The sequence below is a fragment of the Megascapheus bottae genome, chromosome 10 (genome assembly GCF_031878675.1).
Source record: "Megascapheus bottae isolate mThoBot1 chromosome 10, mThoBot2.hap1, whole genome shotgun sequence".
In the NCBI taxonomy this organism is placed as follows: Eukaryota; Metazoa; Chordata; class Mammalia; order Rodentia; family Geomyidae; genus Megascapheus; species Megascapheus bottae.
In genome coordinates this window covers 58,292,559-58,319,586 of record NC_143518.1, presented here as the reverse complement: position 1 = coordinate 58,319,586, position 27,028 = coordinate 58,292,559, and the positions used below count along the sequence as shown (strand labels likewise).

The window sequence follows — 27,028 nt, the reverse complement described above, 5'->3', positions numbered from 1 at the left end:
TGAGTGCTTCAATGAGTAATTGCCACAGCTCAGGACTGTGTTGGGATGGTCAGGAGAAGGGGCTGAGACCTCTGTGTAGGGGGCATGGAAGGCTGTGGAAGGTAGAGCTCCCTCCTGGACTTGAAAGAATCTCTTCTGGCAAAAGGAAGAGAACTGTAGGCTCCTCTTTTTCCTGGCTCCCTCTTTTGTCCATCTTGGGCCACCAGCAAGCTAAGGAGAAGCCCAAATCTTCCCCATCAACCTGTGGTCCTGGGGCCCTTTCCCTTTCTGCTGGGCAGCAAAGAAGTCTCCCTTGTTTTTGAGCTGCACACGCTGTAGGGGTGTGAGGGTCTCAGGTCATTCATCTCGTGTAGCGTCAGAGGCCTGAGCCGTGAAGCAGGCTGAGGCCAGCTGGTGCCTCTCCAGTGCAGAGAGCAAGCGTGAGTCAGCCAGGGACCCAGCAGGCAGTCCTGACTTCTGGCTCTGCCAGCAATCCCTGATCTTGCCAGACCACAGGGCCCCTTTTGTGGCTGGAGGGGGCTGGGGATGGAAATGGGCTGCTGTTTCCGTTAAGATGCCCCAAGAGAAGGCGGCTGTGGTGTCAGGTTGAGATTCCTTTGCGTTCCCACGCCACGGAGCAGAGATGTTGAAATACCATATCTCCTCCCACTCCTTCAACCAGGGTGGTTCACAGCTCCTTCCTGGGTGGATCCCTAGCTCCTTTGAGGGTCTTGGGTAAACTTCAGCCTCTGTGTTCTGTGTGTGTGTGTGTGTGTGTGTGTGTGTGTGCGCGCGCGCGCGTGTGCGCGCATGACATGCACATGAGCGCTGGTGTGATCTTGGGGTTTGACCTAAGGGCATAGGAACTGCCCTTCACTTATTTTGCTCAAGGCTACTGCGTTATCATTTGAGCCACAGCACCACTTCTGGCTTTGTTGTTGTTGCTGCTTATTGGAGATAAGAATCCCATGAACTCTCCTCACAGGCTTACTTCTAACTGTGATCCTCAGATTTCAGTCTCCTGATTAGCTAGGATTACAGATGTGATACCCAGCTGTGTTCTTCCTTTTGTGAAACAGTGCATAGTGATTCTGGAAGAAAGATAAAAGCTTGGCACATGCACCTCACCTGTGTCCCTCAGCACAGTCCACAGGACAGTGGCCACTCATGTCCTGACAAATGAGTCCCCACACATGCCTCCATCACATGTGATTTCAGAACATCCACTCATCATTGGTGTGGTGGTCACTGGAGATCTGCCTTGCGGCCCCAGGGACTATCACTCTCTAGTCATCTACAGAAGAACAAAGTCAGAGATCACACAGCCCCTAGCACTTAACCCCACATGGGTACCTTCCTCTGCCACTGAGCACCTGCTAGTAGCTATTTCTTGGTCTTCCCAGTTTTCCAATAGATTGGCTGAGGATCAGCTTATCCAGACTAGAAAGGAGTCTTTAAAGGCCAAGAGTAGCCTGCCGCCTATGGCTCATGCCTGTAACCCTAACTAATTGGGAACTGAAATGGTTGGGAAAGGGGTGGGGGTGGGGAGATTATGATTTGAGATCATCCCAGGCAAAAAAGAAATTTGTGTGAGTCCATTTCAACTGATGGCTTTGCACTGTGGCACGTGCCTGTGATCCTAGCTGCCGGGAAGCATGATGCCTGGGCACGATGGTTCTTGCCTATCATCCCTGCCAGGCACAAAAGCAGAAGAGGCGGGTCTCCATTTAGATCCAATTTTGGAGTGAGAGGGCAGGGCAGGGCAGGGCTGGGCTGGGCTGGGCTGGCCTGTCCTGGCCCGGCCTTCTCTTTCCTGGTAGCTTTGGTTTGGGAACTCTCAAGACCAGTACAGTGTCTCTCTGCTTCATTTTGGTCAGGGCACAGCGCCATCTGCCAATAGAAGCATAATAAAGGCTGTGGGAAGAGATTCTGGAAAAGGAAGAAAGATAATGGGGGTCTCCCTTTGTCCCAGTGTCCTTGCATCATCCTATTTTCACCACTAGAGGGAGGGATTGCCCAACAGAACCCAGCTGGATCCCCACGCCCTCTTCTCCAAGTCAGCCTCAGATTACCCTGGGTGTTTTGCCATGAAGAAGCTAGGAGCCATGTCTCTTCTTCAGACAAGGGAAAACCATCCCCCCTCCTCCCAAAAAAGAAAAGACACGACAAGAGAGACTGCTGGTGTGGCTGGGACAGCCATTGTATCATGTGAGATCAGAGTAAGGGTTGGTTTTCAGATGTCTGGCCAACAGAGCAATTCTGTTTGCCTCTAGTTTGTTCATTGGCATGAGAAAATGATTTTGGTGTTATCTACTCCAAACCATCTGACATTCTGCCCCCTACCTTCAGGATGAATCCATTGGGTATGTTAGGGTCTTGGATATGGCACAGGTTAGGATGCTGTTGGATGGGGAGCAAAAGTCAGTGATTTCCCAGGCTTGCTGCTTTCTCTGAAATCTTCTCTTTAGATTATGGGGCCCTTGCTAGGAGGGGTGGCTTAAGCCTGCAATCTTAGCTGCTTGGGAGGTGAGATGGGGGCAGGGAAGAATCAGGGTTTCAGTCCAGTCCTGGGGATGTAGGGAGTGGGGGGGAGTTGGGGACAGTCCATCTCAATTTATGGCCAAGTACTCTGATGCTCACCTGTTATCCCAGGTCCCTCAGAAGCACAGTGGTTAGGTGGGGATGGTTCACACCCGCCATCCCCAGAAGCATGGGCAAGCTCACAGAGGAGGACTGAAGACTAAGCTGGTATCAAGATACTACCTTGAATAGAACCAGTGCAAAAAGGGGCTGGGAATGGGGCTGAAGTGGTAGAGCATATGCCTTGTAAGTATGAGACCCTGAATTCAGTCCCTAGTACTCCCCTCTCCTCAAAAAAAAGAAAAGACTATAGGGATTGATCAGGACCACATCCTCCCCTCAGCAAACAGCCCTCCTGCCAGGCCGAGCCAGTGTGCCGGGTACAGATGGGCAGAGCACTCTCCATACTGTTGCTGGCCTGGTCTTGGCCAAGCAAAGGCCTAGTGCCCTGCATCTGGTCTGGCTCGAGGGCAGAGTAATGGAGAGGAGAAACAGAGATAAGCATTGGACTATGGGCCCCTTGCTCAGGCCTCTGCCCATAGCAGGCGTGGGCAAACAATGATTGCATGAAATCCTGACTCTTACTCCTTCAAGGCCCAAGCCACAGTGCTCTTGGGAAGGACCCATCAGCTCTGACTCTGTTGCTGCCCTGACAGCCTCTGTCCAGTCTCTCAGTAGAGCCCCTGCCTGGGCACGGAGGAGCTTTGAAATCTATAGGTCCGTGCTATGAGCCAGAGCCTCTGGCCCAGAGACTGGAAGACCAGGCTGCTGTTGAGTCTGGGTGCCTTGAAGCAGACAATAGCCTTGGGGAAGGTCCCGTCAGCATTCCTGGCACCTTCTCCACTGCCACAGGCCTTCCAGGGAGCCAGTGATTATTCTTTCCAGAGGTCCTGAGCTGTGTGCTCACCCACCCTGGGGTGGGGCCCTGACTCTGTGCTTTCTCCCTCAGAAAGGGCACTGCCCCTCCCTCTGCTTGGCCCCTGGGGGAGGCCCCTGTGACAGAATGAGGGCTTCCCTGTGGTGGTTCTTGGTGCTGCATGGGGCATTGGCAGTCCTTCATGTTCCTGGGTCCATGGGCTGCTCTTGTCAGTGAGGTTGTCCTAAGTGTAACGATGTTTTGTATTTTGGAATGGATATTTGCGCATGGAGAGGAAGAGAGCTTACCCTGGCCTACAGTGCCACCTGGGAAGAGAAGGCCCTAGAATTTTCTCTTTATCAAAGGCAGGATGTAGGAGCTGTTCCCACCAAAGTTCAAATCCAGGGTCCATGCCTTACCTAATGTGAACCAACCATGATGTTTCCATTTCCTTGGGTGTGCTGCAGTGTACTGGCACAGAGTAAGCATTCGGTAAACATGGGTTTCTTCCCTTCCTCCCTTTTTGCTGGGACTGGGGCTTGAACTCAGGGCCTCACACTCTTGCTGGGCTCTGTTATGGCATAAGGTTTTCAGTGGAAGACAAAGGTACCCATGGAGTATGGCCAGTTAGATGTGAGAATCCCAGAGAAGCCAAAAAGAGGGTTCTGGAGGTGCTTTATGACAGTGGAGTGACCCCCTGAGCTTGGTTTTAGGAGTGGAGACATCTGGAGGGCAGATGTGGAGTTGGCTGGGAAGGATTCCCCCTCAAACACCTGGTTCACCCCTTCGTGACAGCCACCCCTCACAGCTGGGTTGCCTGAGGTCTGGTCTAACTGGAGTTGGTGGGCCAGGCCTGGGCACAGTGAGAAAGGACGGAGAGGCTGGGAGAGCTGACTGCTCCATGTTCTGCCTTCTGAGAACTCCCAGACCCCTCCCAGGGTAGTTAAACAACCAGTCCTAAGCGAGTTCTTCTGGAAATAAGTAACCTCAGGTCACTCTTGCTTTCCGAGGGCTCTCATTGGGACTTGTCCTGGGCTGGGGGCAATGGAGATGAGTGGGGTGAGGGGTGGGCAGATTCTATGTACTGTGTGTGTGAGCAGGGCACTGAAGTGAGGTACTTTAGTCCAGTCCTGGAGAGCCTGAATTCCATCTAGGCATTAGTTTTCTCTTTGGAAAAGTAGGAATGGTATTAGGCAGGTGCTGTGTGGGTGTGCGTTTAGTAAACACCCACGGCTGTGAGCATGAGGGGTGGCCTGGGTCCCTGACTTAGCTGCTCATGGTCTCATGGTGGAGCTCTAAGGGCAGTGGCGGACTAAGCAATGGCAGGCGTGTGAAGGGTGCAGACCTGCTCTGGCTGGCGGTGTGAGCCAGGATGTGCTATCTGGCTGCCCTTCCCTGAACATCCTCCCCTCCCGACACTGGGACCCAGCCTGGATGTCAGAGGGGACAAGAACTCACCCCCACAGCTTGTCACAGCTTTGCTGTGGTGTAGCCCAGCCTTGGAAAAGGTGTTAGAACTGGATCAGAGAGCCAGAACTGGTGGCTCACGACTTTAGTTGAGGAGGCTGAGATCTGAGGATCATAGTTCAAAGCCAACCTGGGCAGGAAAGTTTGTAAGATCCATAGCTCTAATTAATCACCAAGAAGTTGAACGTGTAGCTGTGACTCAAGTGGTAGAGTGGTAGCCTTGAGCACAAAAGCTCAGGGACAGCGCCCAGGCCCTGGGTTCAAGCTCAGAACTGATACACACACATATGGTAATATGCATAAAATGACTGTCAGTTTAAGTGATGATTATTTGGTTCCAAACATCTTCATTACTACATAAGTTATGAAGAACTTGAAAAAATCACAATTATTAAAGCCACACTAACTAAGGAGACACAGGTCCTGCTTTCTACCCATTGCCTTTCCATTCCTCAGTTTCCTCCCCTGTCAGAGAAGCTGCCCCTGTGCTTTGCAGCTCACATGTGAGGCCTGGGACACACAAAGTTGTCCTTGTGCAATGTGCCAGCGGCTGCCAGTGTTGGGCACAGGGCCCGGCCTGTGGCCTTCCCAAGGGATGTGGGCTTCACCGAGATCACAGTGAACAGAAGGGCCTCTTCTTTGCAGGGCAGAGAGGTTCCAGGCAGATCCCCACAGGAACCGAACCTCCTTTGTGTGAAAGAATTGCCTCCTTGTGAAGCTGCAAGACTATTTGCAAGGCATTTTACAATCATTTTCATTAGCCAGCCCCTGAGATCTGAAGGTAGTAGAAGGGCTCTCATCTACCCCCTGATTCTCTGGGGGAAACTGAGGCCCATGTAGGAGGAAGCAGGAGCCCAGGCCACATAATGAGGTGAATTTGACCTTCTAGGACCCTAGCTTTGGGTCAGCATTTTATCCCCCAAGGCACCCCCAAGTGCTCTCTTTCTCCTCTCCCCCCCTCTCTCTCCCCTCCCCCTCCCCCTCTCCTCTCCCCTCTCCCCTCCCCTTCTCCCTTCTCTCTTTCTTTCTCCTCTCTCTCTCTTTCTTTCTCCTCTCTCTCTCTTTCTGTCTCTCTTCTTCCAAAGGCCAAGTTGACCTGCAGCCCTGCTTTTGTATGTCCAGGCTCTGGCTGGTCTTGATAGGTCCCCATCCATTCCACACTTCTTTTGGAAGCTGTAAGAATTTCCTCTGTCTCGTAGCCCTGGCTAACAGCACCCTCTCAGCTAGGCATTGCTGTGACACAAAATTGCTGGCCTCTGGAAGTCAGGGCTGATAGCCTTTCCCAGGCACTCCTGGGCTCAGTGTTTTCTCTTTACCTCTAAAAACACCCAGCAGCTCCCCATCCTCCTCCCTGGAGGTCTCAGAAGGCTTCTTCTGAGCTCACCACTCCTACCCACACAGGCTGCCTGTTCTTGACTTTTGTGGTACCTGGGTTAATCACGCAAGGGCCCTTTCCCATCCTTTGTTCTTTTTCTCCTCTACATTTTAACTAGTGGTAGGTTTATTTCCCTTATTAGCAAGACTCACAGAAAATCTGTGTGTGTGTGTGTGTGTGTGTGTATGGGGGGAGAGATTTGGCTGTGCACAATGGGACTCATTCTGCACATGATTTTGTACTTTTGCTTTTTTGTGTAATATTATTTCAGACATTTTTCATATCCGTCAGAGCTGTGTGCACATCATTTGATTCTCATGTTTATCATAATTTGCTCACCTATCATAATCCCCCCTCACCAGGGTGGTGACTCCATGGTGTTTTGGAATGTTCACACCTGCCTACCCCCACCCCTACCCCCAGTCTCTGGCTTCAGGAAGGCCATGTACTGACCAGCAGCTCATCACATGACTCTGATTAGGATCTTGAGCTGGGTGGCAGGTGGAAATCAGTGTCACGCCCTCCTTCCCACATCCAGCCCCTTCCTGCCAGATTGCATCGGGCTGCCATTAGCTGCAGGGGGCATCCACAAATATCTCCACCCTCTTCCTGGGGAACTGGCTTCTGTTGGTCCAGGCAGTTATCTCTGTTTTGTTTTGTTTTCTGAATCCACTATCCACAGTCTCAAGGGCACAGGCTAGCCATATCGATCTCTGTGTCCCGCAAAGATCAATGGGATTGAAGCCCACTCAGGAGAGGGGCCATCGAGTGAGGAGCCAAAGGATATCAAACACTCAACTAGAAGACAGAGGCTTGTTCTGATGATGACATCAGGGATCCATGTAGTCTAATTCAATAAGTGATGTATATTTTTGTGTATATAGACACTATGGATGTCCTCAAGGGTGTCAGAGATATGGGGACATAGAACTTACTGCACCCGGGCAGGTAGCTATATTCAGATCCACCTTGCATGGCTAAAATGGGGACTGACTTACCAGCAACAAGATGACTTCCTGTGAGAGGCAGGGATGTCCTGCCAGCCCATGGCAGCCTGCCTTTCCAGTTTCCAGAGTTGGCACACGGCAAGTCTTTGAGGGCCCAGCTACACAACTGAAGTGTCCTTTTCCCATGGGGATACAAAACTAACCCCTAGGAGGGGAGGTTCAGACTTACTGAGTGCTTCAACCAGATGTGTGGTTGGTCCCGCTGTGGGTCACCATCTTCAGGGCATGGCAAAAGCCCCTAAAAGCATGCGCTGTCCCCAAACACCTGGAAATCATGTGTCATGTTGACTTAGAAGAGACTGAGGGCCTAGTGAGGAGGCGGTGCTTGCCTTATGTGTGGATAGGTCCTGGGTTCCCCAACATCTCAAAAAGGGGTGCGGGGAGAAAAGTCATCCCCAGGGAGGTTTCCCTGGCCTTCCCCTGTGCCCTGATTAAGCTGACCTGAAAAACACTAACAGAAAATCAGAGCAGGAGGAAGGAAGTAGGCTGTCTCTTTTCCAGGTAGGAAACCATGGCCCCAATAGGGGCTGGGTGCACAATTGCCCCTCCTCTCATCCTGGGCAGACCCTACTGCCTGGCTTCTCCATCTGACCATGGATAAGAAAGTCTCAGATCAGTCTCTCACTAGCTCTAGGGCTACGCGACACAAAGCTCCACCCATTCCTGTCCCCTTTGGGAGAAGGGCAGATGTGTAGAAGGACAGATGTGCAGGACAGATGTATAGAAGGGCAGGGCCCCTTTGGCCAGCCAGTGAGTGGGTGTCCCTTCGGAGTCCCTATCCATAGAGGGACACATATGGCAGAAGGACCAGAGGAACCATGGGGATGTTTGTCTGGTACCCAGAGGACAGGCACAGAGCAGCTTCTTGCTTCCTGCCTAGTCTGGGCAGAGGCTGAAAGCTGTGACAGCCAGGCTGTGGGTAGAGCCCAGCAGGTGGGTACTGCATCCCAAGCGCCCTCCCCACGCCCCGCACACACAGGGGTTCTGGCCTTTGGCTTCTCTCTCCCTCAGGCTTTGTCCTTGGTTCCCCAGAGCCCAGGAGCAGGAAGAGGGTTAGCTCTGTGGGGTTCTCATGCCTAACACTGTGGCCTCTTTTCTACCTTATCCATGTGTCTGCTGTTCTGTCACTGACCCCTGTTGCCCGTTGCTAAGGCAACCAAGTCCTGTCATTTCCTGAGCTTTATAGAATCTCCGCACCCATTTCCGCTGTGTCTGTATCCAGGCGGCTTGGGTAGAGGTCCCCTGTGATGGAGTCTGTCCCGAGAGCTGGTGCTGTCCTGCCAGACTTTGGCTACTGATTTGAAAAGAGCTGAATGGTCACACACCATGGGTGAGGGAACTCCCAGCCACTGACTCCTGGTGTCTCCAGGAGACTAATGCCGAGTGATGGAGAAGAAATCTGATCAACCTTCCTGAGCCTCTTTTTCATCAGTGCAGTGGAAGTGGTGGTGGGAGCCACTGTGAGAATGAAGAGATGATGGATGTGATCACACGGGGATCCCAGTACAGTGCCCGACACTGATGTCATATATATATATATATCTGATTAATGAATGACTGCTCCTGATTTTTTGTGGGGTGTGTGTGTGTATACTAGGATTTTAAATGCTGGGCCATGGGCTCTTTTTTTTGGGGGGGGGCAGTCCTGGGGCTTGAATTCAGGGCCTGGGTACTGTCCTTGGGCTTTCTTAGGGCCAGAGTTCTACCACTGGAGCCACAGTACCACTTCTGGCTTTTTCTATGTATGTAGTGGTACCAAGGAATTGAACCTGGGTCTTTGTGTATGCTAGACAAATACTCTACCACTAGGACAAATTCCCAGCCCTAGGGGCCATGTGCTCTTAGTAGATTGGTTTATGCTGGCAATCTGCCACTTAAGCCACAGCTCTGCTTCTGGCTTTTGTTAGTTGGAGATAGGAGTCCTACAGAATTGGCTGGCTTTGAACTTCAACCCTTAAATCTCAGCTGCTTGAGTAGCTAGGATGGCTGGTATAAGCCATCAGTGCCCAGCTGACAGCTCCCTTTCATGGATTAATGTAGCTACTGGCTAAATATTAGGCTTCTGTAGCACCTTCCATTTTCTGGGTACTGTTGGGCTCCAGGCATTGAGTGTATGTCCCTGGTTGTCAGGGATGAGATCACAGACCAAGTGGACCACAGATAAGCTGTCTGGCCTGCCCTTTGGTCTCTGGCTGTGGGGATCCCAAAAATACAACTGCAGGGGCCCTCAGTTACCCACCCCCAAGAGCAGGGGGCCCAACTAGGTGCTCTCTTTTGCTTAGAATCGCCTCTTATGGTCTCTCATCCATTCCCAGCAGATGCTACTTCCTAGTTTGGTTTTGTTTATCCCATTGTCGAAGTGGGATTCCATAGGAATTCATCCCAAGTAGATAGTCAGTGTATACACAGATCTCTCTTCATGACTGTTCTCTGTAGAGTCAGCAAAGGGGAAGGGTAGGAACAATGTGAGTGAGAAATAATGGCAGATCTGTGCATGGAATATTGGCACCCAGAGGGTGATTTATTCATTCACTCATTCATTTATTCACTCGCATTCATCCCACCATCAAATTAACTGCTATTCCACAAATAATCCTTGTTTTTTAATTTTTATTAAATAATTTATTAACATTGATTTTTACATCATATTTCAAATGACATATTTAACAAACAAGTATTCAAGAAGGGAATCCCTATATACAATCACTGGCACTTAGATTTTAGAACATAATTAAAATTAGGCTGAGAGTTTGTATGTCATAGATACATATTAATCTATGTAATAAAACATGTCTATAGAGTCATAGATTTTTATGTCTATGTAGTTGTGTTTATATAAAGAATATATATTAGATGCACAATTATATATACAATCCTTTTTTTTTTCAAGTTGTTCATGAATAAGAGTATAATCAGAGATGAAGGAGAAAAGTATGGAAAAAGGATGAAGCAATAATGAGAAAAGTGGGGCCAGGGTATTTGGATACCTGATGACTAAGGCGTGTAGACAGAAACTGCAATGTCTGATTCTGGTCCTGGGGCTTGAACTCAGGGTCAGAGCACTATACATTAGCTTTTTTGCTCAAGGCTGATTCTCTACCAGCTTGAGCCACCGCTTCACTTCCAGTCTTACAGATTTTTTTGCTGGAGCTGGCTTCCCGCCTTAATCCTCAGATCTCACCTTCCTGATACCTAGTATGATAGATATGAGCCACTAGCCCTGGAACAAGCTGGCTTCTATAGCTTCTCTTCTGCCATCATAAGAATTGTAGCCTGCAAGGTTCGGGTTAGGAGACTTGGGTTCTAAATTCTCTTAGCCTCTGTTGACATCTGTGAAATGGGCACAGTTATGCCTGCCTGGCTTACTACCCGCAAGTCATTGCATGACTCCTGTGAGACGGTTCAATGGCCCTCACTAAATTGCGCAAGGAAGACTAAACAGGTTTGTTTTGCTTTCTCAGACCCTTGCAATCCTCACAGCTCAGAAAGTGCCCTGAGGCATGGGCTTGTGTCCCACACTTCTTGCAAATCATCTCCTGTCTACCAGGCCATCCTGTCCCTCCCTGCCAATCACACCACCTGGAAGCCTGGAAGCCTGGAAGCCTGGAAGCCTGGGCTGTGAGTCAACTCCACTCCACGCCATGTTGGTATAGGGAAAGGCCTGGGTGCTATCTGTGAACTATTTTTTCTTTTTCCTCTCAAGGTTAGTGCTCTACCAATTGAGCCACAGCTCCATCCACCGTTTTTTTTTTTTTGTTTGTTTGTTTTTTAAGGTGCATTTATTTATTTATTTATTTATTTATTTATTTATTTATTTCCAGTCCTGGGTTTGGGCTCAGGGCGTGAACACTGTCCCTGGATTTTCTCAAGGCTAGGGCTCTACCATTTGAGCCACAGCACCACTTCTGGCTTTTTGCTACATATGTGGTACTGAGGAATCGAACCCGGGTCTTCGTGCATGCTAGGCAAGCACTCTACCACTAGGCCAAACTCCCGGCCCCACGTGCATTTATTTTTATGATACATTTTACACCAAGCACTTGAATCAAAATTCAATCTCTGGATTTAATATACATCCTTTATAATGATATCAAATCATTATCTGAACATAACACTGAACTAAGTCAGCTAGTGAATAAAATAACTGTAAACTGTAAACCTTAGGGGCCGGGTCATGCATGGTCAGTTAAGTCTTTTGCCACTGTGTTTCAGTCTTGATTCACGTTTGTTTCCATCACATAGACATCTGTCATTTTGAGTTGGCTCAGATAGCAGAGTCTAACAACGTAAAGCTATGTTGCTGTAAAGGACATTCACCTTAATACAAAGACCTTCAAGAAAAAAAAAATCATGATTCTCGATCAGAAGCATTGTGCTTGTGTTAGTTTGGTACAGCAAAGCCCTGGAAGGGAAGGAGGAAGTTTCTCCTTTGCCCACTGAAGAAATGATCAATAATGATGTTGCCAATAAAGGACTTCTTAGTTAGCTAACTACCTAGACAAAGTTTCAGCCAGTGTTTAAAAAAAAAAAACAAACACACACACACACACACACACACACACAAATAAAGGGGAATAGCTCTCCAGGAAATGGAAAAAAAAAAAGGTTTTCTGTTAAAAGAAAACAAGAGCAGTATCTATAAATATAAGCATGATTGAGTTTTTCCTTCTATAAATAATCCTTGAAATGCTAAACTGGCGCAGGCTGGGGTTCTTTTCTGTAGTGAAGCTTCAAGTGCACACCAATCATCTACTGATGTACCTTCTCAAGGTATTCTTTGGAAGCTGTCGGACTTGGCTTGATTGTAGGAGAATCTGGGGTCCAGTTTGCTGGGCAGACTTCTCCCTGGGTTTCCACAAACTGGAATGCCTTCACTAAGTCCACTGGCAGGTCATGGACACTCAGATGCTTGATAACTCCGTTGGGATCAATTATGAAGAGACTTCTGAGTGTAAGGCCAGCACCTTCCAACAGCACACCGTAGTCCCAGGAAATGTGTTTGGTTAAATCCGACAAGAGTGCAATGTTCATGTGGCCCAAGCCTCCATTCTTCCTTGGTGTGTTGATCCAGGCAAGATGGCTAAAGTGAGAGTCCACCCAAACTGCAATTACTTCACAGTTCACGTCATTGGCTTTGTCACTGAAGGCAACAATTTCTGTAGGGCACCCAAAGGTGAAATCCAAAGGACAGAAGAAAAGCACCAAGTAGTTCCCCTTAAAATCATCAAGGCTAAGCTCTTTGAACTCTCCATGGACAACAGCTGTGCCTTTCAGGTGAATGCTGGGTGACAGCAGGAACGTAAGATGAGGAACTAGTGCTAAAGGCCAATTTTGGTTGAGTAGAGCCAGACCTCAATGTGTTTGTCAAGCAAGTTCTTCTAGAAGCAACATGCCTAAGGGCCACAGACACAGAAATGCCCTGAAATGGTGCTTGCATGTCAGGCAGCCGAGGCCCAGATCAAACACGCAACAGCAGCCTCCATCTTCAAGTGCACGCGGGAGTCCACCTTTTATTTTGTGGGTTGTAGGGCTTGAACTCTGGGCCTGGGTGCTGTTCCTGAGCTCTTCAGCTCAAGGCTACCGCCTACTCCTTAAGCCACAGTGTCACTTCTGGTTTTCTGGTGATTAACTGGAGATAAGAGCCTCATGGACTTTACTGCCCTGGCTGGCTTGGAACCTTGATCCTCAGATCTCAGGCTCCTGAGTAGCTAGGATTACAAATGTGAGCCACCGCGCCTGGCAACTTCCAACTTTTTGGTGGCTAATTGGAGGTAAGGATCTCATGAACTTTCTTGCATAGGCTGGCTTCAAACTGCTATCCTTAGATCTCAGCTTCCTGGATAGCTAGGATGAGAGGGGTGAGCCAGTGCTCAGCATTGAGCATGAGTCTTGACTTGCCACACACAACATAGGGCTAAGGATGCAGGAGTTTTTGTCTTTAAATTAGTGTGTGTATGTGCATTCGTGAATTTTGGGGGGAGAGGGGGTTCTAGGGCTTGGACTCTAGGCTAGGGAGCTATCCATGAGCTTTTTTCACTCAACACTATTCTCTACCCCTTTGAGCCACAACACCACTTCCAATTTTCTAGTGGTTTATTGGAGATAAGAGTCTCACAGACTTTCCTGCCTGGGCTGGCTTTGAATTGGGATCTCAGCTTCCTGAGCAGCTAGGATTACAGGTGTGGACAGGGTTATCAGTTTTATAGGTCAGTTCCCGTACAATATGCGGTTGGCAAATCTTTTGTTCTAGTTTGCAGCCTTTCTTTATATTCCCTTTTAACAAGCTCTTTTTCTTTTTCTCCCTCCCTTTCTTCTTTCCTCTTCCTCCTCTTCCTTCTCCTTCTCTTTCATTTATTTTTATCTATTTGTGTGTGTGTGTGTGTGTGTGTGTGCGTGCGTGCGTGTGCGTGTGCGTGCGTGCGTGCGTGCCAGTACTGGGGCTTGATCTTAGGGCCAGGGCACTGTTGCTTAGGTTTTTTGCTCAAGGTTGGTTCTCTACCTCTGGAACCACAGCTTCACTTCCAGCTTTTTCGTGGTTTATTGGATGCCTGAGTTGGCTTTGAACTGACAGGAAAGGGTTGGGAAGAGTAAGGAATGGGTGGGAGACCAACCGCAGGGCTGGCCTGGAGACCACAGAGCATAGGTTCAAGTTACTCTTCTGGAGGTTGTCTGCCCTGAGGCTCCCTGGCAATGCAGATTAAGAGGGAATAGGTGCCAGATGCTGGTGATTCACACCTGTAATTTTAGCTACTCCTGAGGCTGAACTCTTGAAGATCATGGTTCAAAGCTATGCTGGGCAGGAAATGTATGAGATTCTTATCTCTACTTAACCACCAAATGAAGCTGAAAGTGGAGCTGTAGTTCCAGTGATAGCATGCTAGGCCTGAACAAAAAGCTAAGGGACAGTGCTCAGGCCCCAGTACCAGCACTCAAACAAACCATGGAGTGCTGAGCTCTAGTTCTGGCTTGCTGGCTGTAGTGCTGCAGGCTTAACGCCTTCAACAAGCCAGGCCCAATCCCAGAATCCCCTTCCTCTTTTTCCAATCCAAACTCACAGCCCAATCCCTGGGGTTAAGCTCTTCTGAGAGCTGTTCCATGTACCCCCTCCTCTCTCAGCCTCTGGAAACCCCAGCATCAGCCCAGGGATCAGTCCTTGGCCTGGCCCTGCAGGCTCAGCCTGCTGCCTCCTTGCCTGGTTGGTTTCTTTGTATGCCTTGGCCGGGCTCATGCTGGGCCAGGCTCTCGCATGCTCTAACACAGCCCTGGTGGCTGTGCTTGTGCAGAGGAGACAGAAGGGGCCAAGCCCCATTCCACGCTCATCAACTCCTGTGCCCCAGCTGTGTTCATTGTCCAAACCCCTCCAACAAACCAGCCCTGTTTCCCTCTGCAATTAAGACAGAAAGCTTGTTATCTCTCCTGTTCCCATTATCTGCACACTCTGTTAAGGAGCTTTCTCTGGAGAGCAGCACCTGCAGAGGCTCTGGAGGTTAACTCCTTCCCTGCTGAACTCAGAAGCTCCAGAGCAAAGCTCTGAGGGAGGACAGCCACTGGGATAGTTCTGCTAGGACTCACTTGGTAACTGTAGGTAAACAGTTACCTTTTATGTGTTTGCTGTTACCGGGATTTGAGAGGACCTCATGCCCAGCTCAGACACCATCATACCATGCCACATGTCTTCAAGTTCATATCCTTTTTTGCTCAAGGCTGATATCACTTGAGCCATACCTCCCCTTCTGACTTTTTGCTGCTGAGTTGGAGAAAAGAGTCTCACAGACTGTTCTTCTTGGGCTGGCTTTTGAACTATAATCCTCATCTCTCAGCTCTCTGTGTAGCTAGCATTACAGGCAAGAGCCACCAGTGCCTTTCCCTTCCCTTCCCTTCCATCTAGAGAAGCTGTGGGAACAACTAAGATGCCTTCAAGTTGCCCACTGCCATAAGTAACTTTGTAAACCCCCAGATTTCTGTTATTTTGGCTAGTAATACTTCCAGCAGTCAAAATGCAAGATTCAAGATAAAGTTAACTAAATGGTTTCTCAGCCAGAGATACTTGTGTCTATACCTAATTCCAGACCCTGAATTGGAAGAGAGGACTTGGATTTAGCAACCTCCCCTTTCCAGTGTGGCCTTCCATAAGTCTCTTAACCTCTGTATTCGGGGTTCTGACTCCGAAAAATTAAGAGTAATCTTCAGATTCCTTCCCACTGAGGAATTGTCCTACTGATGGTCATTCTGTATAACAGGCTGTGAGAATTATGAACACTAGCAATTATTGGACTCTATGAGTGTGGGTTAGATCTTTTGCTTGTATCATTATTTCCAATTTAAGTATGAGAAAAATAAGGTTCAGAGAGGTGTTATTTAAGTTGAATCAGACGTTCAGTTCCTGGAAGATGATTCAAATCCAAGTCTTTGAGGCTGTTTTACCAACATCATATGTTTTATCTGTTTATTTCCTTGGTGCTTGTCCTGGAGCTTGAACTCAGGACCAGGGTGCTGCCTCTGAGCTTTTATGCTCGAAGTTAGTGTTCTAGCATGTGAGTCACAGCTCCATTTCTAGCTTTTTTTTGTGATTCATTGGAAATAAGAGTGGACTTTCCTGCCTGGTCTGGCTTTTTACCTGAGATCCTCAGATCTCAGCCTCCTGAGTAGAATTAAGGCTTAAGCCACTGATGCCCAATTAGCATCATGTTTAAAGAGGATTCACACCTAACTTTTTTTTTTCTGTGAGACTGGATGATATGGAGAGAAAAAATAACCTAGTTAAACAGAATTCTGTTGCCTCAAAAGTTCTCTGGAGTCTTAACATGTTTGGCAAAGAGTGAATGAGAAAATACTTTGTACCTTTGGGTCTCCCTGTAGTACCAAATAGCACAACTAATTAACCTTGGTCATTACTTCCAGCAGAAGAAGTATTTAGACAAGATGAAAACGTAGTAAAAGCAATCAGGAAGTGTGTTACAAAATAAATATGGCAGAGAAAGGAGGTTACATGGCATGGCTCCAGGAAGATTTGCCATCTTCAGGGTGCAGAGCTGAGTGTGAGGCTTCAACAGAGGGAGAATCGGGGGCCAGGGACAAAGATGTCTGGTGGCCAGTGTGGCTGGCTGTGTTGGGGGGCACTCGCTGTCTCCACTCATTCTGGAGACTCAGTGATTGTGATCCTCTCTTGCGGGGAGCAGTCTGGCTCCCAGGAGGCAGTGTCTCTGGCTCTGGGGTACAGCCTGGTCACTGGAGGTCACTTGTCTTCATCTGGGGGTGATCTGTCCAGCAAGGCTCTGCTGACCCTCGGGGGTAAGTTTAGTCCCTCGCCCCACAGATGCCATCTACCGGCCCTGTCTTTCCTGGAACCCAGAGAGATGGCACAGGCCTATGGGGAGAGCAGCTGGGAACAATGTGGACAGAAGCCCGGGGCAGGGATGCAGGGCTTTCTCCTGCTTTTAGTTCATTTACTACCCATGAGTGACACGCCTGCATAGATGCAGGAGCTTGCATAGATGCAGGAGCGCTGTCTCTCAGATTAGAACCGCAGTGTAGGCCTTCAGGGCTCGGGTTCTGAGATTGCCTGGGAGGAATTCCTGCCAAAGTCCAGGCTCCAGGCTCACTTTTGTAAGTCCAGATGTTAACTAACAATATTTTCTCTGAGACCTTGTGATCTCATTCTCTGTCTTAAGGTTCCCTTTGCATTTCCCATTGCTCATGGCTAACCCTGCCTGTCACCTTTATGACTATGAGATTGTTCATGCTTGTATAATCTTCAGCTATTGGACTCTTGTCACTATCTGGGTAAACTGAGGCCTGAGTTGCCAACTGAGCCGTTCATCCCGGTCTGAGCCTGACATATGCTGTGTGCAGCAGAGCTCTCCTGAACTTTTTACTAGAATCTTCTGTGAGTTCACAGAAGCTGCCCAGGGTGCTTCGATTCTAGCACAGTACCTATGCTTCAGCAAGGCTGGGTTCTGGACCTTCAGTTTAGTTTGCTAATCTGGTCCTAAGTCAACCAGAGACAGGGTGACATCAAACAGTCACAGTGGAGGGGATCAGGGAAGGAAGGTCCTGGCCGCTGACAGGGAGCCCAGATCCTGGCAAACTCACAGGCAGGGAAAAGAGACCATGCATTTCCAGACGGAAAGACTGCGATTCTGATTCTGAGGGAGTCCAGAGATCCCCCAGGCCCTGCAAGCCAAGGAAGACAAAGGCACTCCCATCCTGGGCTCCTTATTTGGAGAGTTGACCTGGGGATCTGAACCTTTCCTCAGGCTCTCAAATATGGGTCAGGTCCTTTGTACCTGGTTCCTATGGTCCAGCCCTAGGCTGGTCTCTCTTGGCTTTGGAATGCCAAGTTTGTGATGCTTTGTCCACAGATGGAGTTTTATAGAGTAGTGAAAATCCTTAGAGCAGAAAGTCTGGGTGTGTTCTGTGGCTTCTTGCCATATTTTATGTGAGAAGGAGGGTATTGATGGGGGAGATACAGAGATAGGTTATTACTGATGGCAAGATTCAGAAATGAAATAAAATCCATCTGTCTTTTGGAAGCTTGACTTACACTAATATTGGCAATGTTCTGAGGGTTTTTATTTTTGTGATCCTAGGGAATTGAACCTAGGTCTGTTAGCTTGCTAATAAGCATGCTGGCTATGTACTCAGCCATCCAAGACTTTCATTCACAAACAGCAAAGAAATAATGGACAAATTGGGCTTCATTAAAATTAAAAATAGGCTCTTACCTAGAGCTACACAGGAGGCAAAGACTGAGAGGTTTAAAACCAGCTCAGGCAAAATTAGCAAGACCCCATCTCAACAAGCAATGTTGGCATGGAGGTCCATATTTCTAATCCCAATTATTTAGGAGGTATAGATCTGATGTCAGTCTAGGCAAACACTCAAGACAGATCTGAAAAATAATCTAAAGCAAAAGAAACAAGTAAATACTTTTAAGCTTCAGAGAACATTGTCAAGAAAGTAAAAAAAAATTAGCCAATAGAATGGAAAATATGTTTGCAAATCATACATCTGATAAGGGTCCAGCATCTAGAACATACAAAGAATTTTTAACCGTTTAACAATAGCAGGGGCTGGGAGTTTGGCCTAGTGGTAGAGTGCTTACCTAGCATGCACAAAGACCCAGGTTCGATTCTTTGGTACTACACACATAGAACAAAGCTGGAAGTGGTGCTGAGCCTCAAGTGGTAGAGCTCTAGTCTTGAGAAAGTCCAAGGGCAATGCTCAGGCCCTGAGCTCAAGTCCAGGACTGGCAAAAAAAAATGATTAAAAAAAATAGCAACCAAAAAATGGGCAAATGGCATTCAAATAGACATTTCAGAGATTACACAGTCAATGTATGCCAAGTTTTTCAACATCACTCATTATTAGAGAAAAGCAATTCAAAACCAAAATGAAATTCTGTCTAATACAACTAATGGGATGGTTTTTAATAAAAAATACAGAAAAGACTGAGCACGGGTACTCATGCCTGTAAGGCTAACTACTTGGGACCCTGAGACTTGAGGATCATAATTCAAAGTCAGCTTGAGCAAAAGAAAGTCCTTGAGACTTTTGTTTCCCACTAACCATCAAAAAACCAGAAGTAGAGTGGGGGGAGGGAAATGGGGACCAAGACATGAGAAAGGGTATCAATGTATGTGAATTAATGCACCTTCTATCTGGCAAATATAATGTAACCTTTCTATTAATTACAATAAAAAATATATGAAAAAAAACAGAAGTGGAGCTATGGCTGAAGCAGTAGAGTGCCAGTCTTGAGCTAAGGGACAATGTCCAGGCCCTGAGTTTAAGCTCCAATTCCTGCATGCATCACCCCCTTCCAACTAATCAAACCGAACATTTGTTTAACTTATTTGAATAGACCCCTTTTAGCTCAGAAAACCCATTAAGAGCCAGTGGGAATGGAATTTAAAATGGAAAAAGGTTGAGAATTTCCTTTTTTGCAGCTAAGGAAAAGAACAGTTAAATTGACACATGTCTCCATTTTCTCATCAAATTTATCATGATAATGAGCACATCAAGTGCCTTGTGGGGTGAGGCAATGTATGTAAAAGTGCTTAAAACAATGTCTGCTGCTTAAGTGATGACTAGAGCTGTCATTGTCTTTTTTTTTGCCAGTCCTGGTGACTGAACTCAGGGCCTGTCCTGGTGACTGAACTCAGGGCCTGAGCACTGTCACTGGGTTTTCCTCAAGGCACAGCACCATTCCAGCTGCCATTGCCTTTATCTGAACATACACTATGGGACAATCTGCAAATGTAGGTTATATGGTTTGATCCTCACAGTCACTCTGTAAGGAAGACATTGCTACTGTCTTTTCACGTATTTGGAAAGTGAGGTTGAGCTAGGAAGGATGGTGCCTGCCTGTAATCCCAGCTACTTAGAAGTTGGAGATAGGAGGCTCTCTAGTTCACTGCCAGTTGAAAGGGAAAGCTGGCTCAAGACTTGGTTAAGATTGTATCTCAACCAAAAAAAAAAAAAAAAGAAAGATTGTATCTCAAAAACAAAATAAAAGGGCTCAGAGGGTAGCTTATAACTGTAATCCAGCTACTAGGAAAGCAGAGATAGGAGGCTAGACAAAATAGTTAGCAGGACCTTATCTTCAAGAATAAGCCAGGCCTGTTATTTTATCCTTGTAATCCCAGGCACAAGGCAAGGTCCGGACAAAAGAAATATGAGACCTTACCTAAAAAATAACTAAAGTGTGTTGTTCTTAATGTACTATGTGAAGCTATTTCTTTTTTCTCTTTCCCCTGTATCTCATGTTGTTACTGTATCTGACTTTGGTACTTGGTATATTGTGTATGTTTATTTGTGTATTTGAAAATGGAAAGGTAAGGGGAAAAACAAGATGAGTGGGAAGGGGTAGGGCAGGAAACATGGGAGAAAAACATGGGAAGGGCTAACAGTTTTCAAGAAGTAATATACCCACTACCTGATTAACTGCAATCCCTCTGTACATCACCCCAACACTAAAATTAAAAGAGGTGCTGTGGAAAAAAACTAAAGCAAAAAAGAACTGGGGGAATGGCTCAAATGGGAGGCCCCATGTTCAAACCCCAATATTGTCAAAATAAAACAAATTCTTGAAAGTCTGGGAGCATAGCTCAAATGACAGAATGCCTGTCTAGCAAGCAAAAGGCTCAGCTTCTATTTCCAAGATTGCAGTCATTCATTCATTCATTCATTTAATCAATCAATTAATGAGAGGAAGTGAGGTGAGAGGGGGTGGTGTTAGCACGAGTGGGGTAGGAAATGAAATGTAGCCAGGCCCCTCTGACTGCAAGGCCTGTGCCTTCACCAGCCTTCCACATTCTCTATCCCACATCCAGATCTGCCCAGTGAGGAGTGATTATTTACCACCACAGGTATGATTTAGAGCATTTCCATTTTTTCAAAAAGTTCTAGCCAATCTCGTGCTTTCTACTCCGTGGGGCTGACTTTTTTTTTTTTTGACCCAAGCATTCATGACTGACTTTGCGAAGACCAGAGCCAAGGTACAGCTGAGGAAGAGCAGCAGGGGAAGCTGCCCTTGGGGTTAGGTGAGGTGTGTGAGATGCCAGGAGGCAGAGTATTGAGTCACAAACCGGTAGTCCAGCTTTACCCTCCTCGGTGGAGCCAGCTGGGGAGTCTGACCTTATTCTGGATCCTTTTTCCAGTGCAGGAAGAAGGATGATGGGGGCGGGGGGGTAGTGTGGTGCTGGGAACAGTTGTACCTCCAATTTTCTGCTTCTATACCCCCTTAGTACATCAGGCAGAAAGAGAGAGAGAGAGAGAGAGAGAGAGAGAGAGAGAGAGAGAGAGAGAGAGAGAGAGAGAGAGAGAGAGAGAGAACTAAGTTGGCACTAGGGCAGAAAATAAACATGTGTAAATGTATGCAGATATATGCAAATCTCTGCAGCTCTGCAGCCTGCTGAGAGAGAGCTGCTGTCTGTGGAGGAGCCCTAGCCCCAGCCTGGACCCCGCCCTGGGCTCATATCTCTTTTTTGCCCCTTGGCAAGTCTTCTTCCTGCTTCTTCCTCCCAGGAGCACCTGCTCCTTCATAGTGACATTGTCTCCCCCCACCCCACTAAGGCTCTGGGGGAGGGAAGGGCAGGGGAAGGAAGGGAAAGGAGTGAGCAGAGGGGAACGGAGTCTCATCCACCTCCAGCTCTTGGTTGCAACCCCTCGGTGGCGCCAAGGGTTAAAATCACATTTTCAGATGGTGCCCACCACTCAACATCTGGAACAATCTAAGGAGAGCTGGGCAGCTGATGACATCTTTAATGAGAAGGGCCCTGTGCAGACCGAGCAGTCCCAACTGTCTGTAATGGTCCTCCTCTTCCTCCCTCTCAAGCTCCCAGCGTCCTCTTTCCTACAGCCAGGAGTCCTTACGTGCTTGACACTGCTCTACTAGAGTGGCAAGTGCCAGCTCTCCTTGCCTGGTTTGGGCCTTTGATCTTCTGACAAGCTCCATGCCCCTCCTGTCTGTCTTGGCCTCTGTCTCTATTGGTCTGTTTGTTTCTGTCTGTCAGTCTCTCTGCCTGTGGCTAGCACACGATCCTCCTGTTTTCCTAGAATCTGAGGAGCAGAAACAGCACTTGGCACCCTCAGCCTGAGTGAGGGAAAGGCCCACAGGCCCTGCCCTTGGAGAGCTCACAGTCCAGTGGCAAACACTGGGGTGGGATAAAGCACAGAAAATAAGCAGCACTCTGTTATCCAGAGGCTCAGGTTGGCATCTGGAGAGCCCTTCACTCTACCCCTCTACCGGAGTGTGCAAGTGATCACTCCAGAACCATCCAGCCAGGATGACAGCACTGGGGCTCTAATGGCCTCTAATTCCCAAGGGAAGTGGCCAGAGCTCATGGCTTGCAGAATGAGTGACCTGTCCAGCAGGCTTCCTGGAAGGAGGTGATCTTAGTATTCAGCTCGGAAGGTGGAGACACATAGAGTGGCAAAGACCAGATAACCAATTGTCCTCTGTGGGGAATGTGAGGAAATTGTTCCCTCTGTGATCTAGGGAAAAAATAGAGGGACCTTGGAGGAAGCGGCAAGAGACCAGGTGAAATGAGGACCCACTGCCTACCTTCAGCACATATTCCACCTGTCACATCCCAAGTGTGCCCAGGGATGGCTGGGATGCAGCGAGTTGCCCCTTCCCTGTCCCTAGCTGTCATTAGTTTGGGATGGTGTCTCCTCAATCGACTCACTCCATCTTCCTGGTTACTAGGGGTCTGGAGACATTGCCATAGGCACAGGGCCTCTATCATCACAGACGTCTCCACACTCTGCCCCTGAGCAGTGTCCCCGTCTGGAAGGTGGATGTGTGTCTATCTAGGTCTTAGCAGGGACTGCAGGCTGGGGTGGATATTCACCCCAGCACCCCTTCCTCTGGCTTCATGAGTCCTTCAGTGATGGATGCCTTTCCCAGCCCCAGCTTGACTCCAGCTGCAGGCCCTGTTCATCCATCAGCCCTTTCAGCCTGTCAGCAGAAGAGCGGGGACACAGGGGGCCACTTTGGTCCTCGGGCCTCTGTCCACTTCAGGCCAGAGACAGCTTCTTCTCCCTTGGGGAGGATGAATGCAAACATAAATTAAGACATCTGCTCTCCCTCTAAGCCCCAGGAACCCAGGGCTCTCTGGAACATCTACCCCTGTTTTCTTTGGCCCTACTTTTCTTCTAATTAGTCAGACCCTGGGGCAGTGGCTAGACGACAGATGAGTCAGAGGAACCAAAGGCAGAATGAGAGTTTATCCAAATGTCTATGACCTTTCCTCCTCTCCTCAATTTCTCTGAGCTTCTGTGTTCTGGGCCCACACTGGTCATTGGTATGTTTCCTTGCCAGTATCTCTTCTGATACCACTGGGGAAGGAAGGCAAACATGAGCTGAGTTCATGTTCTGTTCCCCTCACCCAGCCAATTAGGGCCCTAATAGCCACAGTGCAGGCTCCTCCCCAGTTCTGGGTCATGCCCCCTTACTGGACCATCCCGCCTACCTCTGCTCCAGCTGCAGCTGCATGGAGGATGGATGGGCCTGGGGCCCGGAGAGGCTCCCCAGGATGGTGATGAATTAAGAGCAGGTGTTAAGAATCTGATTTCAAGCCCTGAGGGGTCAGGGTAATGAAGCCACCATCACTGCAGGTGGAAAGAAGCTGTATATACCAAGCTGTCTGGACAACAGCACCTGCCAAGAGCTGAGGAGTCTGACTACAGGGAGAGATGCACTCCAGCTGTACGTGGTTACAAATATCACTTGGAGACCAAGAAGTTCTCAGGTTCCTGCTACAGGAGTGCATCTTGCAGGGAAGGGCACATTCCTGCCTGCCCTTATTTGGTTCCGAACTTGCCTGGTCAAGGCAGGATTGGGCTCTCATGATGACTCCAGAGGAAAAGCTTTGTGAGGTCTGCACGACACAGCAGAGAGCATTAGGAGCCAGTGATAACAAGGGCCTTGATGGAATTCATATTGAGGGCATCCTGGGGCTAGTAGACGCCAGAGCCAAGGTGGTCCAGATTCTTAGCAGAATCTCCAGTAGAGCCCTCAGAATTCAGGTTCTGGATGTGGAAGGAGCATAGCTGAGGTCTGGCACTACTGTGTTGCTCTGAAAGGGAAGGTGAGTGGTGTTGGGGCAGAGGTGGTGGTGGACTTTGTCTCTGACACACTGATAATATAAAGGAATCTGAGTGTGGGGTGATGGGGGTAGAGGACAGCAAGCCCTCTCTTCTGCCATCCTTGGCTGGGCTTTTTGCAGGAAAGGAAGACTGGAAAGGCAGCAGCATGCCCTGGAGCTGGTGTTCTGGGAGCTGTCCAGCATGGGAATCTGCTGAAACCACCAGGGCCCGGACCTGAGGGAATCTCAGGGGAAAACAGTTTTTGCTTTTTCAGGGGTCCCTGGGTAGCTCACAGCCTTCTTTCTGCACTACAGCTTGGGATGTTAGCCTGGAAGATCAGGACCAAGGAAGAGAATATTCCAGTCTTCTCTATGGGAAAGGGGGGTGGGTGAGAAAAGAGACTGCATGCTCAAGGCTCAGCAGAAGTCAGGCAGATGCTTTGTACTTGTGCCAAGTACAGCTAGGCAGTCTCCAAGGAGGGACATAAGAGCAGGAAAAAATTTTTTGTGCCCGCATTACGGCTTGAATTCAGGGCCGAGGTGCTTCCCCCCCCCCACCATAAGGTGGTTCTCTGCCACTTGAGCCACACCTCTACTTCTAGCTTTGTGCTGGATAATTGAAGATGAGACTCTCACAGACTTTTCTGTTTGGGCTGACTTCAAATTGCAGCCTTTGGATCTCAGCTTCCTGAGTAGGTAGGATTCCAGGCATGAACTGGTGATGCCTGGCTTGGCAGAATGCCTTATGATTCTAGTTCTATCTGCATGGCCAATAGCTATATGGCCCACCAGGCTGACCATTTGTCTCTTGGCAGTCTGAGAACTGGTAGGTGTAAGCACACAGTAGGGCTGCCAGTCTGAGCTGGTACTGAGGCACTCCTGTTAGTGAGAACCCCAATCTCAATACTGATAACCCAGCCACTTGGGCCTAGCATGGTATCTGCCCTTGCTGCAGATCTTTGCTCATTTAAAGTCAATTTGACCTTTTCTTTTTTCTTTGCCTGTCCTGGGGCTTGAACTCTTGGCGTGGGCACTGTCTCTGAGCTCCTTTTTTTCCAAGGTTTATACTCTACCACTTGAACTGCAGCACCACTTCCAGCTTTTTCTGTAATTAATTGGAAATAAGAACCCTATAGATTTTCCTGGTTTGGCTTCAAACCATGACCCTCAACTTTCAGCCTCCTGAGTAGCTGGGGTTGTAGGTGTGAGCCACTGGTGCCCGCCTGGCCTGAACAGGTATTTCTTGGAGCCCTCATTGTATGCTGACCACAAGAATGTCCAGTAGTCATAGGAAGACCCACTCCCTGACTCATTCATAACAGCGTTAGAATCAAGTGCTGTTCTGTTTCTTTTCACCCAATGAGCCCCTGCTTTTCAGCAATGTCATTCTCAGCTGTCGTGCCCAGCTCTCTCCTCCCTGTTCTCTGTCTCAGTTGTCCCTTCCTCAAGTGCCAAGGGTCACTTCCACTCTCCAGATCCTTCTTCTCCAGACTGTACCATGGGCTTTGGGCTAATCTGGGGACAGATTGAGGACCAGCACAGGACAGCTGGAGCAGCTGTGTACACTGTCATAGTGAGGGAACTCAATCCGAAGGATTAGAGTTGGGACTGGAGGCTAGACCTCCAGCCTGGCCAGAGGAAGGAGGGTGAAATTCCAGGCAACGGTTTTTATGAAGGTTTAAAGCAGCAGTCATTCTTTAAGCTGCTTCTGTCATTGCTTAGGTGTCCCCTAAAAACTGGCACCCACCTCCCACTCCCCATCCAGTCCTGGCCCTCCTGGCCCAGCACTCTCCTATTTTTAGGATGTCACCTGACTGTGCCTGGCCTCCCAAGGAGACTGACTTCCTAGGCGTTAGCACATCACTGTACCACAGATGCCATTGCTTCTGCAGCCAGCAGCCTAGACTGCTTAGCCATCCTGATTCTTACAGTGTGATTAAAGCAAATGCGTTGACGTTACCCTGCCTCTGTTTTCTTTTCCTTCCTTTCTCCTTTTCTTCCTTTCTTCTCCCTCCCTCCCTTCCTCCCTCCCTTCCTTCCTTTCTTCTTTCCTCTTTCTTTCTTGCTTTCTTTTTCTTATTGGGGTTTGAACCCAGAGCCTTAGCTTTTTCACTCTACCACTTGAGCCACAGCTCCACTTTGGACAGTTAATTGGAGATAAGTCTTACGCAAGGATAAGTCTTGTTCTTTATGCTGCCTCTCTCGTTGCTTATGTGGATCCTACATCCTGGCCCTCCTGGCCCAGCACTCTCCTGACATTTAGGATGTCATGTGACTGACTGTGCCTGGCGTCCCCAGGAGACTTTCCTGCCTGGGCTGAGTAGCTTCTTGAGTAGCTATTATTATTCTTACTGGAGCACTAGCACTATGTACCTCATGGGGTTCCATACAAATGAAGTGAACTAATGCTTATAAAGTGTTGGAAGCCATGCCTGGCACTTGATGAGAACCCATATTTGTTCCCACGGTTATTACATCTCTTAAGCTTCTGCTCCCTCATGGGTTCTCTTTCTCCCATCAGGCTGATAAACTGTCACTAGTGTCTTTCTGTATCCTCCATCATCACCAAAGCTATCTTCCCTCATTTGGGTAACTCCCTTGGGTAACTTCTCCTGATTGTGAAGTTAGTTCCAGTGTGCCAGCAGCTTTAGGCACACTGAAGGTAGAGCCTGGTTAGCCTGGTCTTGTCCTGGTCTTCTTAGTGGCTATCTAGGCCCATAGGGAAAAAAACCAAACAGCTCATGGGCTAGATTTCCAAAGAGTTCTCAGCATTGTCTTGTATGATGGATCAGACAAAGACGGACCCTGGCATTCTTTGATCCTATCCTTGGTTCAGATTTAGACCCTGGTTGTTGGATTTCCTCCCCCATCATTCTCATGTTACTTCTTGGGGCGGTCTCTTCACTATGATTGTTGAACGACTACTCCATTCAAAGTGGTAAGTAAAGGCAGTGGCTTCCGGCCCACTGGGAAAACTTAGTAAGCATTTTAACAGGCATTTTATTAACAGTGGCGCATTGGCTTAGTCTAAGAAAAATGAAAGGGAATGGTCACAGAGGTCAAGGGCAAGGGTGGGTTAGGGGATTCAGCTCTACCTGGCTCCCCAGGCTCCATCCCTCAGAGGACCCAGCATGGTGGGGGGATTCACACACATCTGCCTTGGTCAGACACT

At 48.4% G+C, this 27,028-nt stretch overlaps 1 protein-coding gene and 1 pseudogene across 1 annotated transcript in view; one reads left to right on the top strand and one right to left on the bottom strand.

Moving 5' to 3' along the window:
• Nav1 (neuron navigator 1) overlaps positions 1 to 27,028 on the top strand; it is a 237,966-nt gene that overhangs the window by 13,081 nt on the left and 197,857 nt on the right. The gene's annotated exons all lie outside the window — the stretch shown is intronic.
• Positions 12,014 to 12,747, bottom strand: LOC150058555 (thioredoxin-dependent peroxide reductase, mitochondrial pseudogene; annotated as a pseudogene).